Raw genomic sequence first — 16,139 nt, forward strand, 5'->3', positions numbered from 1 at the left:
TTACTTTCTGAATCTCACAATCTATCCTGGCCTTGTATAAGCTTAGCCAATCCATCCCCAGAATCACATCTAGGTCCCCCAAACTAAATTCTATAAAATTAGATGGAAAAGTGCAATCTTTTATCTTCAAATGCAAGTTCTTAAATAATTTCGTACACCTTATTGTTGCACCATTAGGCATACTAACAGGTAAATCAATTGCCTCAAAATCTACTAACTTCAAATTTTTAACAATAGAGGTCGAAATAAAAGAATATGTTGCCCCTGAATCAAACAATGTTTTAACAGGTAAGGAGTTGATAGAGAAAGTACCCGAAACTACGTCTGCAGAACGTTCAGCTTCATTTCTACTCATTACGAACAGCTTTCCGGGAGCCTTGTTGTTATTGTTGTTTCCATTGGCAGGTTTGTTTTGGCTTCCCTGGTTGTTTGGTGCCCCAGCAGGCTTCGAACCTTGGTTCCCCGAATGGTTAAACCCTGGTTTCCCTTGGTTACTACTCCCACTACCATTCTGCTCTCTCTTCTGCTTTGTAAAGCACTCATACTCTCTATGCCCCTTCTTACGACAGTAGTTGCAAGTTACCAATTCCCCCTTATAGTCCTTCCCAGGGTGATTGTTGTTGCACATCTTACAGTGATGCACTCTGTTAGGCTGGTTTTTGTTGGTGTAGTTATTCCCCTGGTTATTTCTTCCCTGAAAGTTACCATTGCCATTATCATTCCCATTTCCATTTCTATTCCTTTTGAAGTTCCCCTGACTTCCCCCAGCATTAAACTCTTTCCTTTTATCCCCAACAACCATATTCTTTTTGTCCCTCCTGGTCTGCAAGCCATAAATATGGGCAGCTCTTCCATACACAATGTCTAAGGACGTAAAGGTTTCCCCGCCTAATCCCAGTTGGATCTCATCGGTTAACCCCTGTTCAAACCTCTGAGCCTTTAGTTCCTCAGTAGCTACCACCTCAGGTGCAAACCTCGACAAAGCTATAAACTTACTGTAGTATTCAGCAATGGTCAAATTCCCCATCCTAAGGTTGATAAATTCCTGGGCTTTCTGCTTCCTCATAAAAGGAGGATAAAACTTCCCCCTCAAAGCAACAATAAAAGAATCCCAATTGAATCCCTCAGCAGCGCTTAGTCTAGTCCTATTTTCCCTCCACCAAAGGTCGGCCTCATCTTTCAGGTAGAGGACAGCTTGGCCTACTTTCATATGCTCAGGACAGTTTACCGCCCCAAATAGTTTCTCAAATTCCCTGATCCAGTTTTCAAGGAAGGTGGGGTCTGCCTGCCCCTTAAAGTATGGTGGCTTAACGTTCGCAAGCCTTTCAAACATGTCCCCTGCAGAATCGGGACGCTCAGTTCTTTCCTGGGTTAGTTTTTCCGCCAAGAGGCGAATAGCAGCCGCTAGGTCACTATTATTGGCCATCCTAGAGCGCGACCTGAAATTAATATGTTCTAATTCAGGTTCAAAACTTTACTTACATTATCCTCTAGCAATGCAATATCACATTAACATTCAAAATGCACACGAAATGAACAATCATGCAAAACATTCAACTGAGAGACAAGGAATAACTTCAATCATCACGAATAATAAGTTAGAATAAAAGAAGAAAACATTCCCCTTGCGTGCCCGTAAAACTTTGATCCTTTAGATAGTCAATAATCTAACTTTTATTCCTCAGAAGAATGTCAATAACAATCCTAAATATTAACACACACCTGTTCTCAAAATAAAGTAAAAAGGTTCTACGATATAAACATAAACTATGGTTGGGCGGATTGTCCAACATTTTTCTCACACACAACTAAATATGTAAGCAAAGCTAAAGGGAAACATCATCAGACTTGTCCTTTGATTCGCTATAACCTTCTAGGGTGAATAACTCATATTTAAGTTCATCATCGTCATCCATATCAAAATAATAAGCTTCTTTTCTTGGCCTAGAGGATCTTCGTAGACCTTGAAGTTGATGATTAGCTTCCTCTGGCTCAGGCTCAGGTTCAGGTTCATGTTCGGGCTCAAACTCAAACTCAGGTTCAACTTCCAATTCATGTTCGAACTTAAACTCAAATTCTTGTTCGAACTCAAACTCAAATTCATGCTCAAACTCAGGCTCCGAATCGCTTTCAGGTCTCAAAACAGCTTGATAAATATCGACCCTAGTTTGCCCTCTAGCACGATCAAATTCACGAAGGGCTTCATCATCACTATCAGGTTCTCCTGCTCTTAAAACTCGATGCAGAACAAGTTCATGGCTGGTGTAACTGTTAATGTCAGACTCGTAATCCATTTCATTTTCATCATCGCTTAGAACAATAGGGTTAGAATTGCTCCCTATTCTATTCCCTTGTATGCCAGACATGATTAGTGATCTATAACAATTAAACATAGTTTCTATGTTAGTAATTAGTACTCTCACTTACCGTATGATCCCACAATACACAATAAGTAAGAATATATATCAATCGCAAAGCGTAGGAAAGACACGACAGTTAGCAGGTAGAGAAATTACAATCATGTTGACATAATGCAGACACAATGCTTCTATTCTATATGCCCTTTCCTATACTACCCAACTCTCAAAATAATCATAGTATATCAAACATTGAAGCATAAAAGAATAAAACACGAATGATTTATAAGAATTTGATTGATTAAAAGAATAATTATTAAACGATAAATAATTAATTTTTTTTTTTTTTTTTTTATACGGTACTGTAGCAGCAGCAGCAGTAAATTATTTTTTTTTTTTTTTTTTTTTTTTTTTTTGAAAATATTAATTTGAATTTCAAAAGAATCGAAATACATTAATTCACATGAACAAGAACGCATTTCAAAGCACGTTTCAAGAGTCAATATTAAAATAAATTCAAACATTTCTAGCTAATAACTTTCAATTTATTCACTAGTGCGAAATTACTTTTACGTAACTAATTAGTTAGTTAGGCGCCTAAATTATAAAAGGTAGACAAGAAATGTCAGTAAAACCTTTAGCTCAAAAATACCACTTTGTAACACCCCAACAATTCCCATTTTCTAAAATAACCCTTCTTAAATATAACTGTAGGGAATTATCAAAGTATTATCGCCCGTGTGAAAACGTAACGGCTTATTCAGAATTTTGCAGCGGAAAACATAAAACTAACTTTTAGGTTCATAAATAATCTATTACATATTAGGTCCAAAACCAATTAACTGAAATAAGGAAACATGAATAGTACGACAAATTTCAAATCCAAGTTAACAAATCAAATCACTTAATTAAACAAATATAACTACAAGCTCTCTAATCCCGATCCCAATGATGCATCATCTTCAAACCTGTAGATGGGCAACGCTTATTGATCCTTAGAGACTGCTCACCAAAGATGGGTCATCACAGGATCAATAGGCATAGCCATGATCAACACACACAAACAAAGCACGTAATCAGCAAAGCTGAGTACTACATACTAAAGCAATAATAATCCTAACATGATACTATTAAACATAATTAAGGGCAGACAAAGCATGATAATCTGACGACCATACTTAACTAGACTAGGCTAGACTGGACTAGACTTTTATAACAATAATATTATTTTAATTGAAATAGGCAATGGACCGAGTTTTCTAGCTAGAAGTCTCCACTAAGGAAGACGAGGTACGGGCGCGACTCCGTAACCTCAGTGACCTGTGATATCGAGGAACGTTTGACTGAAAATAGGGCGCGGTGATCAATCCGGTCCGAATGAAAGGCCATGGGCTACCACCATGAACCCCAACTCCTGTTTGTCCGTCACTTTAGACGTGCACAGTCTAAAGCTATTGCTACTCAGTTTCACTTTACATGATTTACAAATTGACACCCTGTTATGACTCAACAATCACATAAGGCATGCAACTCACATTTATTTACAACTGTTTTTATCTTGGAATTGAGTAAGTGATCACAAAGGCATCAAACAAGACTCATTCCAATTAACTCCAATCTTTTCTTTAATACTGATCAACCCCTGTATATGGGTATAAGGTTTCAACTTACTAAATAAGGTCCTCCGCCCTCATAAAGTAGTGAAAAGCTAAAAGGGAACAACAATTAACTGATCTGAATTATATACTAAATAATCTAGTGTTCCCAATCAAACATATTTGCATCAATCTTCCATACTAATATGTTATAATCCTCAAAATGCAATAAAGGTTTAATATGTTCATCCAACATTATCAAACATGCAATTTCGACCTGACTAAGTTCATCAACAACATTAACATAACCAAGTTCATCAACAATTCAACATGGTTTCAACAATTAGCACACATTCCAAGCACACAGGTATGTACGTACCTTGTGTAAACAAACTGATAGGCCACTTTAACACTTTCAAAAGTCGCCTAAAGAGAATTCTCCGCCTAAAACAACCAACAAGTAATCCCAATCAATTTCTAATCATTGGCAACCATAATAAAGCATTCTAAATGTATCCTAAACATATTTAGAGCTTTCCCCAATATCAAAACTTAAACATTTGATTTTCTAGCATCATAATTATTGAACTAGTGATTGAAATTCGTTGAAAACTTTTGCAAACATCGTACTTTAAATTTTCAGCAATATAAATTCATTTAAAAGCTTCACCATGGTCAATCTACGTTCCTAGTATCTCAACACAACCAATTCAATGATCCATACTCAACCTATCATGATTAATAATCATAAAAACTTTGAATTTCATACTTTAAACAATCAAAAACCAACATTTCAGTGTAATTAGATAATCTGAAAATTAATAACTTTATTATAAAATTCATATAATCTCAAATTTATAATTTAAATCACAAAACCCATAACTTTAATTCAAGAAAACATAATTCAAGTTAATAAATCATAAATAAGCCCTAACTTAATTTTAATTAGTCAAAACTGAAAATTAATTTGTTTTTAATCTCAACCCAAATCTTAAAATCATGTTCAAACCATAAAAATCATGAATTTCATATCAAGAACATAATCTAAATTAACAAACTTTAATTTAAGATAATTAGTTACTTAGGATTTAAGAAAGTAACCAATTCAAGAGTTTAAGGGGAGTGCTGGCCGGCGGACAGCGGTGGCTCGCGGCAAGGCTGAGCACGGTTGCGTGCGGTGGTCGGGCCTTGGGTCACTGGTTGCTGCGCGAAAACGAAGGGAGTCAAGCCATGAGAGCAAGAACGAAAATAAGGAAATACAAAGAAGGAGGAGGGAGGAGAAGCTTGACGAAGAAGAAGGATTTACCGTGTTGATGGTGGTCGGCTGGGCGGCGAGCAGCGGGAGAGAGAAAGCTGAGTTGCGTGAGGTTGAAGAAGGAGGGTTTTCTCTCTTTCTTTTGGTTTTCACGTGAAGAATAGAGAAGAGAAGGGTTTTATTTTTTTGTTTGGGCTTTGCCCAATTGGGCTAGGAGTAGGATTTAGGTTGATGAATCCACAATGGGTTAGGACTTGTTTTCTAATTTCAATAGAACGTGGTTTTGCAATTCGAACTCGTTTTAAAGTAAAACTCGAAAATACATTTTGATTTCATAAATCATTTAAAATATTCAAAATGTAATAACATAATTATATTTTAATTACATATTCATTTCTAAAATTCGTAAATTACATTTAAATATATTAGATATACGTTAAAATATATAAATAAAATATAATAGAATTACGGGGGATTACAACTTGGGTTGTCAATTGAGGAAGTGTTGTCATCTTCTGCAGCTGAAAAAAGGTCAGTTTTATTGAATTTTAGAATTTCTGAAATTTGAAAAAAAGGTTAAAAATATTGCACATTTGAATTTTTTGAATGTTGGTTGATTGGTGATATCGGTGTTGTTGATTTTGGTGAATATTACTTGAAATGGCGTAATCCGTAGCTTAGAATTTGTGGTAAGGTTAATTTAGTGATTGAGAGCCCCAGTAAGTTTCCCTTTTTGATCTCGAAAATTCAATTTGATTTTGTGCTCGGTTTTGTGTTTGATCTGCGCCTATTGACTATTTAATTTTGATGTCAGAATTTGTAGTAGTCTCATGCATATTGAAACTATATTCTCATGCATCATTCAAGACATATTTAAAAGCAATAAATATCTTAAAGCATGCATGAGAAATACTCCGTATATGTTATCTAGTATGGTCCGACTTCATCTTGAAGCTTCAACTTCAAACTCTGTCTTGAAAATAGAATTGAACCTTCTTACTTGAACTTCAATATGGGAGGTGTCATTTTCACCAAATAGGAATTGCAAAATTGAAATAACTATTCTAATTATTACAACATGCTAAGAGTACGCATACCGTATTTAAATTAAAACGTATGGTGCATTAGACCATATTTTACATTCAAATTAATGGTTCGCATACCATATTTTTCTATCCTATTTGGGCCATGCTAGTTACTTTCCGCAACCTGCAAAACAATATATATGCAATATACCATTCATTAATCAATGAATGGCCCACTTGGCAAGTTAGCAGAAAAACGCATCACATAATATTTGCAACAACAACTAATTTAATTAAGGCTCAAGAATCTACCAATTATTTGACCTTGTTTGTTCTAATCAAGTTGTTAAGTAAATAAGGACCTAATCTAGGATAAAATGAAATTTTAACCAAACATGAATAAAAGTTCCCACTCAAACCAAGAATTATATGCTTTACTAATTTATACATTAATATTTGTCTTTCCAAGTCCAACGGAAACAACATAATTTAATTAAAAATAAAAGCTCATATAATAATAAATTTAAATCCCCAAAATTCAATTTTTAGTTGATTTTAAATTTATTATAATTTATTCAAGGTTTTAATTTTATTAAAGAATTAGTATATAATTAGTTATGATAAGTAAACTAATAAAACTAAATTCCGAGAAAAAATTATAAGCACGAACAAAAAATTAATTAAGTTCGCCGCACAATGGAAAATCAAGACCGCACAAAGCACACAATGGCACGAAGCCATAGTGCCTTATGCGCGCCGTGCTAGCAAGAACATGGGCACAACAAACGCCTCGCCTAGCAACAATATCAGCAACGCAGGGGCCACGCGTGCACGACCTGGGCGTGAGCCTTGCCATCGCACTGCAGCGCCCTTGCGCGCGTGAGCTCCATTTCTCGACGCGTTTCTTGCCCTTCCTCGCTGGCTTCGTGCTCGTTGGGAAGACGCGCAATGCAGCGCGCACACGAGCTCCATTGCTCGTGGTATCGCTCTCGTAGCAACGCTAGCCCATTGCTGCCTTCGCCTCGCCAATTCGCTCACACAACTGCACACACAGCATGCAAGCCTCTCTCGCACGCTGCGAGCTCCCTACGCCCTTGTACACTACATTAGTGTCGCGCGAGCCATGTGCTCCCTTGCTCGTGGCCTTGCACGCGCACCAACACAGCAGCGCCCGTTGGCGCATCACTGGCTCGACCTTGTGGTCTTGCTCGTGCGTATAAGTTCTTGAACGTCTTATCATTATAAAAAACAAAATTTTTTACAATTTTCAAAATTCCTGACAAATAAATAAATCGTATAAATTTCATAAATTTTAGGCGAAAAATCAAAAATTTATAATCAATTAATTTTCGATTAAATGATCATTTGAGACAAAATAGGGCTCATAAAAATTGAAAATTTCAACCTTTAACAATTTTTAGGTGGTCTTTTAAACATAGATTCCAATAAATTACTTAATCTTATGAAAACCGAATCAAAATACAATGTATCCGATAATTCAAAAAATTAATTATAATGACGAATTAGGTAGCATAACTAACGAATTTAATAATTGTTAATAATATGCAGTAGGTCAATTTTTTAATTAAGAATTACACACAAGATTCGCAAATATAAATTAATATCATTAAAAAATTACTAATTGTAGTCATGTTTGCTTTTTAAATGTTAAATATGTTTGGTTAATAAGTATTGTTAAAAAATTATATTAAATGTATTCAAAGACACCTACGCTTTTGCATTTTGAGTTTCCACCATGGTAAATACTTTTACAGTTTGCATTGTGCTTCTACCATGATGGAAGCTTAAAACGAAGAAGTCTCTACCATGGTTGAACCTTAAATTGTAGAACCCTCCATGTTAAAATAGAAAATTGGAGCTTACATATAATTTCACAATTTGAGCTTGCACCGTGGTGAAAGCAAAAACAGAAGAAGTCTCCACCATGCATGGTGAAAGCTCAATTCAAATTTTGGAAGTCTACATGTTAAAAAAAAATATATAGCAAAACTTACAAAGACTTCCACGATTTGAGTTTCCACCATGGTTGAGACTTTTGTTGTTTGATCTCATACCATGGTAAATGCTCAAACAAAGGAAGTATCTACCATGGTAGAAGCTCATACTGTGGAAGTCTCCATGTTATAAAAAAATTAAAAAAAGTTATTTTAATTTTTATTAGTAATATTAATTAGTTTTGTGTAATTTAATGTTGAATTTATTATTCCGGAAAAATGTTACAATTATTTATTTAATAAATTTATTAATTATTTTATTAAATGCTAATTTAAATGGAGTACAAAGTGCAAAAGAGGGAGAAAATATAGAAGGGTAGTTGAGTCATTTAATATGTCGGCAATATACAGAGGTGAGTAATATTAGGACGGGTTTTAGTAAGCCCCTTCATTTTTTATACATAAAAAACATCCCAATATACCCTTATACCCCAATTGTTATTCCCAAATTGTCTCAAGTAATCCCCAAAAATGGGACCACTTTTCAATTAAACAATTAAAAAAATGATTTTTTTAAAAACAAAAAGTCAAAAAAGGGTGTAGAATTTGGGACCACTTTCAAAATAAAAGTGTAAAAGGTGTTTTTATTAAAAAAAAATGTCAGAAACGTGTGTAAAAATTAGAACCACTTTTCAATTAAAAGTGTAACAAAACGTTGTTAATTCGTGTTCTCCATTATGAGCATTCCTAATGGTAGGAAAAATAAAGTGAAGTAATCTTATAGGTTTAAAAAGTTTCATTAAATTAGGATTCATGTCTTTTTTGTTACTTCACTGATATTTTCAGCACATGTGTCCAAAACAACATTCCCTTTTTGCTTATCCCAGTATAAGTACAAGCTAATGATTATACTTTTCAAATTTAAATAATTTTTTTAAACCCCGTGAAAATGGTCAATCTGGACTATAAAATGGGACAGAGGGAGTATGATTTTGCAACTTCAACCTTGTGCTCTAAAGTGGTCGTGCCAGGACACAGCGAAACTCGTTTCCGGGTTTATCATCCTATGATACCAACCTATGATTCTCGTCTCCCCGTCTTCTCGTATCCTTGCATTTGTATCTATTTCCCGGATCCGTGCAACCTGGGTGGTGTTGTGCCAAACTCATGTTAAGCCTTTTTCATAAATGAGACTCTTGCATAGCTCGTCTCACGTTCCCTTGTTAGGCCAGATCGTGCTATGTTAGTGGTCCCCATAATAATTTATGATTTTTTTGTGGTTTGGTTAAAATTATGTGGGTCCACCTTTCTTCCTCGTGTCAAATTTCTAAAATGATCAATTATGGTGCCAAATTGGGTTTACAACAGGCTCGTATCGTGTCTATCTAATTTTATATCTCTGCCATGTCGAACTCTACTCCGCGTGTTGGGATCCTCTGGAGTTGTTAAATAACTCTACCTTATAGAGTTGTTGAAATCTCAACCGTCTATTAAAATTAACAATCAATATACATCCACGTCCTCAATTTTCATAATAAAATTAAAGAAAATTTAGCAAATTAATTATAAGGATTTTTTGCCAAAAAGGACCTTTTATAAGCGATTTTTTGCGAGAAAGGACCTTTTATGTCAAAAGTGGTGAAATGGGACCTAAAAAAATATTTTTTGTTGACTGGGACCTTTACCCGGATTCTTGGAGTTGACCCAAGTTTCTGGCGAAGACTTTGACACGTGGCAACTGGAAAAGGCCATGTGTCCATATACTTATTAAAAAAAAGTATTTTTTTCCCAAGTTTCCCTCCAAAACCCAACTGCCCTGTACTGATTTACTTTTGACAAAAAAAAGGGTTCATTTTCTCTCTCCTCTTCAATTGAAACTCGACGCCATTGAAGAGGAAGATTCAAGCTTTAAGCAAAGTGGTTCTTCACTGAAATTTCCTGCCACGAATTGTTACTCATACTCACACGAATCAGGTTTGCTATTTCCCCCCCTCAAATTCCTATTCAATTGTTGTAATTTTGCGTCGAAAAAATAAGGGTTCTTCCCAAATTTGGGGTTTTTGTAATTCGTTGTGTTTGTGTGTTTTAGATTGACAATGTCCCATCAAAAAGCGAAAATATATGGTTGTGGGTATCGCGTTGTTCAAAGAACGTCGTGGACACACGAGAATCCGGGGAGGAAATTTAAAGGTTGCAGATTCTACAACTTTGAAACTGGGCAAAGGGGATGTGATGCATTTGATTGGGTTGATGAAGACATTCTTGAGTGGCAAAAGACGTCACTAATCATCTTCTTTCAGAAAAAGCAGAAGCTTGCAATGGAGAAGAATATAATCAAGGGAAGAGTTGAATTCTTGGAACATGAAATGAAGAGATTGAATGAGGAGCATGAGAAGATGAAGATGAAGTACGAGAAGATGAGGAAGAAGGCAGAAGGAAGTTCGAAGATTAAGAACGATCATGTCTACATTCTTATTTCTCTTTGTGCTATTTTTTCAGTTGTGGTTAGTGCTTTGTATGTCATGGTGTTTGCGTAGCTTTCTAGGTGAATGCACTAAAATTACAGTACGAAATGTATTAGTGCAATTACATTGATGGTTAATGATGATTAATAAAGATTTTATTCCCTATTGTTGGTCATTGAATATTGTTGATCTTTGAATGATTTGTGTTTGTGTTCAAATTGGAAAAAAAAATGAAAAAAATTGCTATATAAACCCGAGGGAAAAAATGAAAAAATTCCTATATAATCCCGAGGATAAAAAATGAAAAAATGCTTTTGTAGTCGGGTTTTTCAACCCGAGGTAAAATGAATATAACACGACCTATGTTGTTTTAGTTGTGTTTATAAACCCGATGTAAATGCCTAAGTAGCTTTGATGTAGAAGTCGGTTTTAAAAAACCCGACTTTAAATGTAAATTCTAAGTAGCTTTGAACTAGAAGTTGGTTTATAAACCCATCTTATTCATGAACTTAAATGAGTTTGACTATCTTTGAGGACCTCGATATATATGTCTAGTTTGAGACGGGCAATTTTCGAGGTCGAGACGAGTTGAGGCTACATTTGTAAGTAGAGTTTTAAAACATGAGGCAAATATGATTGCTAATCCACATCAATTCATATGTATAGCAAAGCAACCAAAGTTGATTTTCGAAAACATAATCAAAGTTGACTTTGTCCAAAACATGACCAAAGTTGAATTTACAAAACCAACAATTTGTCAACTAAACTGACCCAAAATAACCCACAAAAACTTCCAGTGTTGAGTTATACAAACATTGCAAAAGTTTAGGAAATGTAAATGCTAGTTTTTTTGCCAAGGAAACACAACTTTTTGTGATGATTGTGAGATTTGGAGAGCATTGACTGAAGTTGTCTTCCTCTTCTTACTTGGATGCTTTGCAGGGGCTGGTTGTTTTCCCTTTGAGGCCACTATTTTTCTCCCACCAGTTGGCTGTACTGATGTGGATGCAGCTTTGTTTTGGACAGGTGGTTGCCTTATGTTTGTTGTTGTTTGTGATGATGATGTAGTGATGTTTTGGCTAGGTGCAGACTGGTTGTTGTTGGTTGTTGCTTGCTGTGCAGTGTTGGTGTTTGTGGTGGTTGTTGCTTGTTGTGCAGTCATTGTTCTTGGTCTGCCCTTAGGCTGCTTTGGAACAGCTTGTGCAGATGGTTTCCCACACTTCTTCCTGTTGTGGCCCAATTGCCCACAATTCCCACAAGTGTTTTGCTTCCTAGCCCTTTTCACCTTGTTCTCCTTTGCCTCACCAGCCTCTTTCTTCCTCTTTCTCTTTGAAGGTGGAGAGAGTGGTTGTGGCAGTGGTGACTTGTCCTGTTGGTTTTCACCTGGCATAGGGGAGAAGTGTGGTGCATATGTGGCAGCATACGTCTTAACATGGTATGCCGGGTGCACAAAATTTTCGTAGTTCAACCTTCTTTTTGGCTATACATGCCAATGCATGCCAACAAGGGATCCCCATGATTGTCCACCTATAACATCCACACTTCTTTGTTTGAAGATTCACAACAAAGGTGTCCCCATCATGATCCACCTCAAACTCATACAAATCAGATTGAACCAACCTCATTTTGCTCACCTCTTTTTGTCCCCTCTCAATCATCTTTAACACAGATGGCATTATCAAACCCACAAACTGTTTCAACCCCTCTCTTTGCACAATATCTCATCATCATATACCTCCTAATCCACTCCATCAAAGACAGTATGGGTTTCTCCCTAGCTTCCTTCAGAACATTGTTGAAACTCTCACAACAATTGTTCAACAACATTCCAGATTTTGCCCTAGAACTAAACCCGTGCCTAGACCAATGGATGACATGGATGCTATTCAAATACTCAAATGCCTCTTGATTCAAATCCTTAATCTCAACCATATATTTATCAAAATGGTGCTGAAATGAAACAAATAGGAAACCAACATGTGAACAATCATTTTATGTAAAAGAAAGACAGATTGGATAAGAACTTGGACAAGTATTCATGTCCGATATAATTTCCAGAGTCAAGAACTTGGACAAGTATTCGTGTCCGATATAAGTTCCCGAATCAAGAACTTGGACAAGTATTCGTGTCCGATATAAGTTCTCGAGTCAAGAACTTTGACAAGTATTCGTGTCCGATATAAGTTCCAGAGTCAAGAACTTGGACAAGTATTCGTGTCCGATATCACAACAAAATAAAACAAAAAAACAAAAAACATCACACTCAACTTATGCATCACACTTATGCTAACCATATCACAACAAAATAAAACAAAAAAACCACTGACCTTGGTAGCATCTTTCCAAAAGCTCTCTCTGTATGCCTCCCCTGGGAACTTCAACTTAAATTTGGCCCATATATGTCTGCAGCAGTACCTTGTGTTTGTATTTGGAACAACAGTCCCGAAAGCTTCAAGCAACCCCTGCAGTATAGCAGCAACAACCAGAAAGAACAACATGTTAATAGCCAGAAATATTAACAACCAGAAACAACAATGTTAGCATCCAGAAAAATAGTGAGCAACACAGATAAGAGAGAACATACCTTCTGCATGTCTGGCATGTAAGTAACATCAGCATTATCATCACCCATTTCTTCCTTTCTTTCATGCACCCATGTCACAACATCCTTCACAGATTCAATATTCTTCACCAGTAGCTCAAGGAACCAAGTCCATATGTCTGCATTTTCAGTTTCAACCACAGCCCATGCTACTGGAAATATGTTGTTGTTGCCATCTTTCCCAGCAGCAGTTAGCAAGATTCCTGGATATGGTCCTCTTAAATGGAAACCATCAACTCCTAGGATAGGCCTACAACCAGCGATGAAGTCTTCTTGGCAAGGTTGAAGGCAGATGTACATTCTCTGAAACATGGGAGTGTTGTTCTCAATGCCTTCAACCTTCACTACTGCTGTACTACCTGGGATGTCCTTCCTAATTGCACCAACATACTGAAGGAAATAATGCCCTTGGTCCAAGTATGCATTCAATTTTAAGTCTAATAAATGCGGTTCAGTATTAATTAACAAGTTAATAATTCAGTGAGATCAAGTGAGCTGAATGCCTAGCTAGAGGCCGCTTCAGTTCAAGTGGAATTAATGATATTAATCCACAGCTTACTCTTGACTAAACCCGTAGGGTCACACAAATAGTACGTAAACGGATCAAGTATTTAATGGCATTAAATACTCCATCTATGGATATTCGGAATCGACGGATCTTGGTTTCAGTGGGAGCTGAGATCGTCACAAGCAAGTGAATACTCCGGAAACGATGATATTGCCGGAAACGGAAATATGGATCGTATCGGAAATATAAATATTATCCAAGTCGTAGATGTTGCCGGAAACGGAAACATGGTACGTATCGGAAAATATTATCGGAAATGGAAATATTGCCAGAATCGGAAATATTGCCGGAAACGGAAATATTGTCAGAATCGGAAATATTATCGGATCGGAAAATAATTCCGGAAACGGAAATATTAAATATTTGTTCGAAACGGAAATTAATTCCGGAATCGGAAATATTAAATATTGTTCGTATCGGAAATGAATTCCGGAACCGGGAATTTAATCGGAAGCGTATCGTACGAATAAGCATCGGACGAGGCTTGCCGGACGAAGGCCCAGCACGAAGTCGGGCCATCGCCCAGCAAGCCAAACGCACGCCACACGCCCAGCCAAGGCAGCGCCCAGGCCCAACGCAAGGCAGGCCCAGCGCGCGCCAAGGCCACGGCTGTGTGGGCCTCGTGGCGTGGGCTGCTGCTCGCACGCACGCGCATGGGCGGCCCTCGTGGCTGCCGTGCGTGTGTGTGTTTGTGTTCATGCACGATTCCTAAAGCTATTAGGATATGGTATATGATTAAATTCCTATTCCTAAAAGGATAAATTAATTAATTAGAGTTCTTATAGGATTCTAAGTTTAATTAATTCGTATCCTACTAGGATTCCAATTCCCTTTCCATACCTCTATAAATAAGAGCCTAGGGTCATAATTTATAGACACGGGATTGAAGTATTCTAAAGGTAAGTTTTTGAAAGAAAAATCACCCATACACTTGCAAACACAATAGCCGAAATTCCTAGTAACCTTAAGGGCGATTCTAGTTGGTCTAACTTGAGGCGGGTCCGGACGTACTGTGGACTATCTACGGAGGGACGACATTTGGAGTCCTAAAGACTTGTTCTTGTTCGGTTCGGGCGCAGCTAGGGAGGGCACGCTACAAAGTGTATGCTCCTAAATTATGCTAAATGATTATGTGTAAATAATATGTTTCCTGGCATTAAGGTTTTTCCGCATGATTTATGTTTTGCCATATGTATCATAACCTAACAGTGGTATCAGAGCCTCTTATTATTTTCATAATCTAAATTGCATGAACATGGTTAAATTATACAAATTTGCAAGGAATTAAAAGGGGTGATTATTTTCGTAATTGTTAATTAATTGCAAATTGCGTTTATTTAATTATATGTACGCAGTTTTTCGGCAGAATGTTCGTTACTCAACCAAATCGAGTGATTTTTGTGTCAATTCCGCATGTAAAAGACATTCTAAAATTTTGACAAATTCGAAGCCTAACTATGACTTTTCGAAGGTTTTAGTTTTTCGAATGCAAAAGTTTGTAAATTTAAGATGTTAAATTAAATATTTGCTATTCTTGTTGATAAATCTTGAATTTTTGATTGACCTACTGTATATGTTTAACAAGTTTGAATGCCTAGCCTTGTTAATTATGCAATCTAATTTGTAATTATAATTAATTTGTTGAAAATTCGAATAATTTAGAATTGATTTGATTTTCATAATTAATTAATAATTTAATTAGATACCTATGATTAAAAACCACCATAAAAATTGTTAATTTGTGTTAAATTTTAAATTTTTATGAAAGATTTGAATCCATGTTAATCGGAAATTAATTAATTAATAAATTTTCGATTTTTCGCCCTAAAATTATGAAATTAATATGATTTATTAATTTGTCATTAATTTTGGAAATAAAAGTTTTAATTTTTATGCAATTCGCTCATAAAACTTGCACGCACAAAGCAATGGACGCTACGTGTTACCCTTAAGGGGTGTTGTATAGTGAGGGCATGCGACGACGAGCAAGGGAGCTCGTCGCCCATGGGGTACGAATGCAGCGAGCAAGGCAATGGTGCGCGAGCACAAGGCAGTAGCCCTGCCTTATGTCGTGTGCTATGCGCGATGGGCGAGTGGGCAAGGGCGAGAGGCAAGGCAGCGAGCAGTCGCGTATGGGCAGCAAGCGAGCTGCGCCACAGCGCGCACTGCCTCGCGTAGTGAGCGCGGGCTCGCGCACAGCGAGCGCTGGCTCGCGTGCAGCGAGCAATGCCTCGTGCAGGGAGCGCTGGCTCGCGTGCATCGAGCGTTGGCGCGCGCAGCGAGCACTGGCTCGCGTGCTTCGATTGATGCCTTGCGA

General features: G+C 36.8%; 1 long non-coding RNA gene across 1 annotated transcript; it reads right to left on the bottom strand.

Annotated features, from left to right (window-relative positions):
• Window positions 1-4,346: 4,346 nt before the first annotated feature.
• Window positions 4,347-5,418, bottom strand: LOC110803905 (uncharacterized). Its single transcript, XR_002537605.2, has 3 exons — window positions 5,259-5,418; window positions 5,054-5,155; window positions 4,347-4,396 (listed from the first exon to the last, which is right to left on the bottom strand). It is a non-coding gene; the product is annotated as an uncharacterized lncRNA (long non-coding RNA).
• Window positions 5,419-16,139: the final 10,721 nt, after the last annotated feature.

The sequence above is a fragment of the Spinacia oleracea genome, chromosome 2 (genome assembly GCF_020520425.1).
Source record: "Spinacia oleracea cultivar Varoflay chromosome 2, BTI_SOV_V1, whole genome shotgun sequence".
Lineage (NCBI taxonomy): Eukaryota > Viridiplantae > Streptophyta > Magnoliopsida > Caryophyllales > Amaranthaceae > Spinacia > Spinacia oleracea.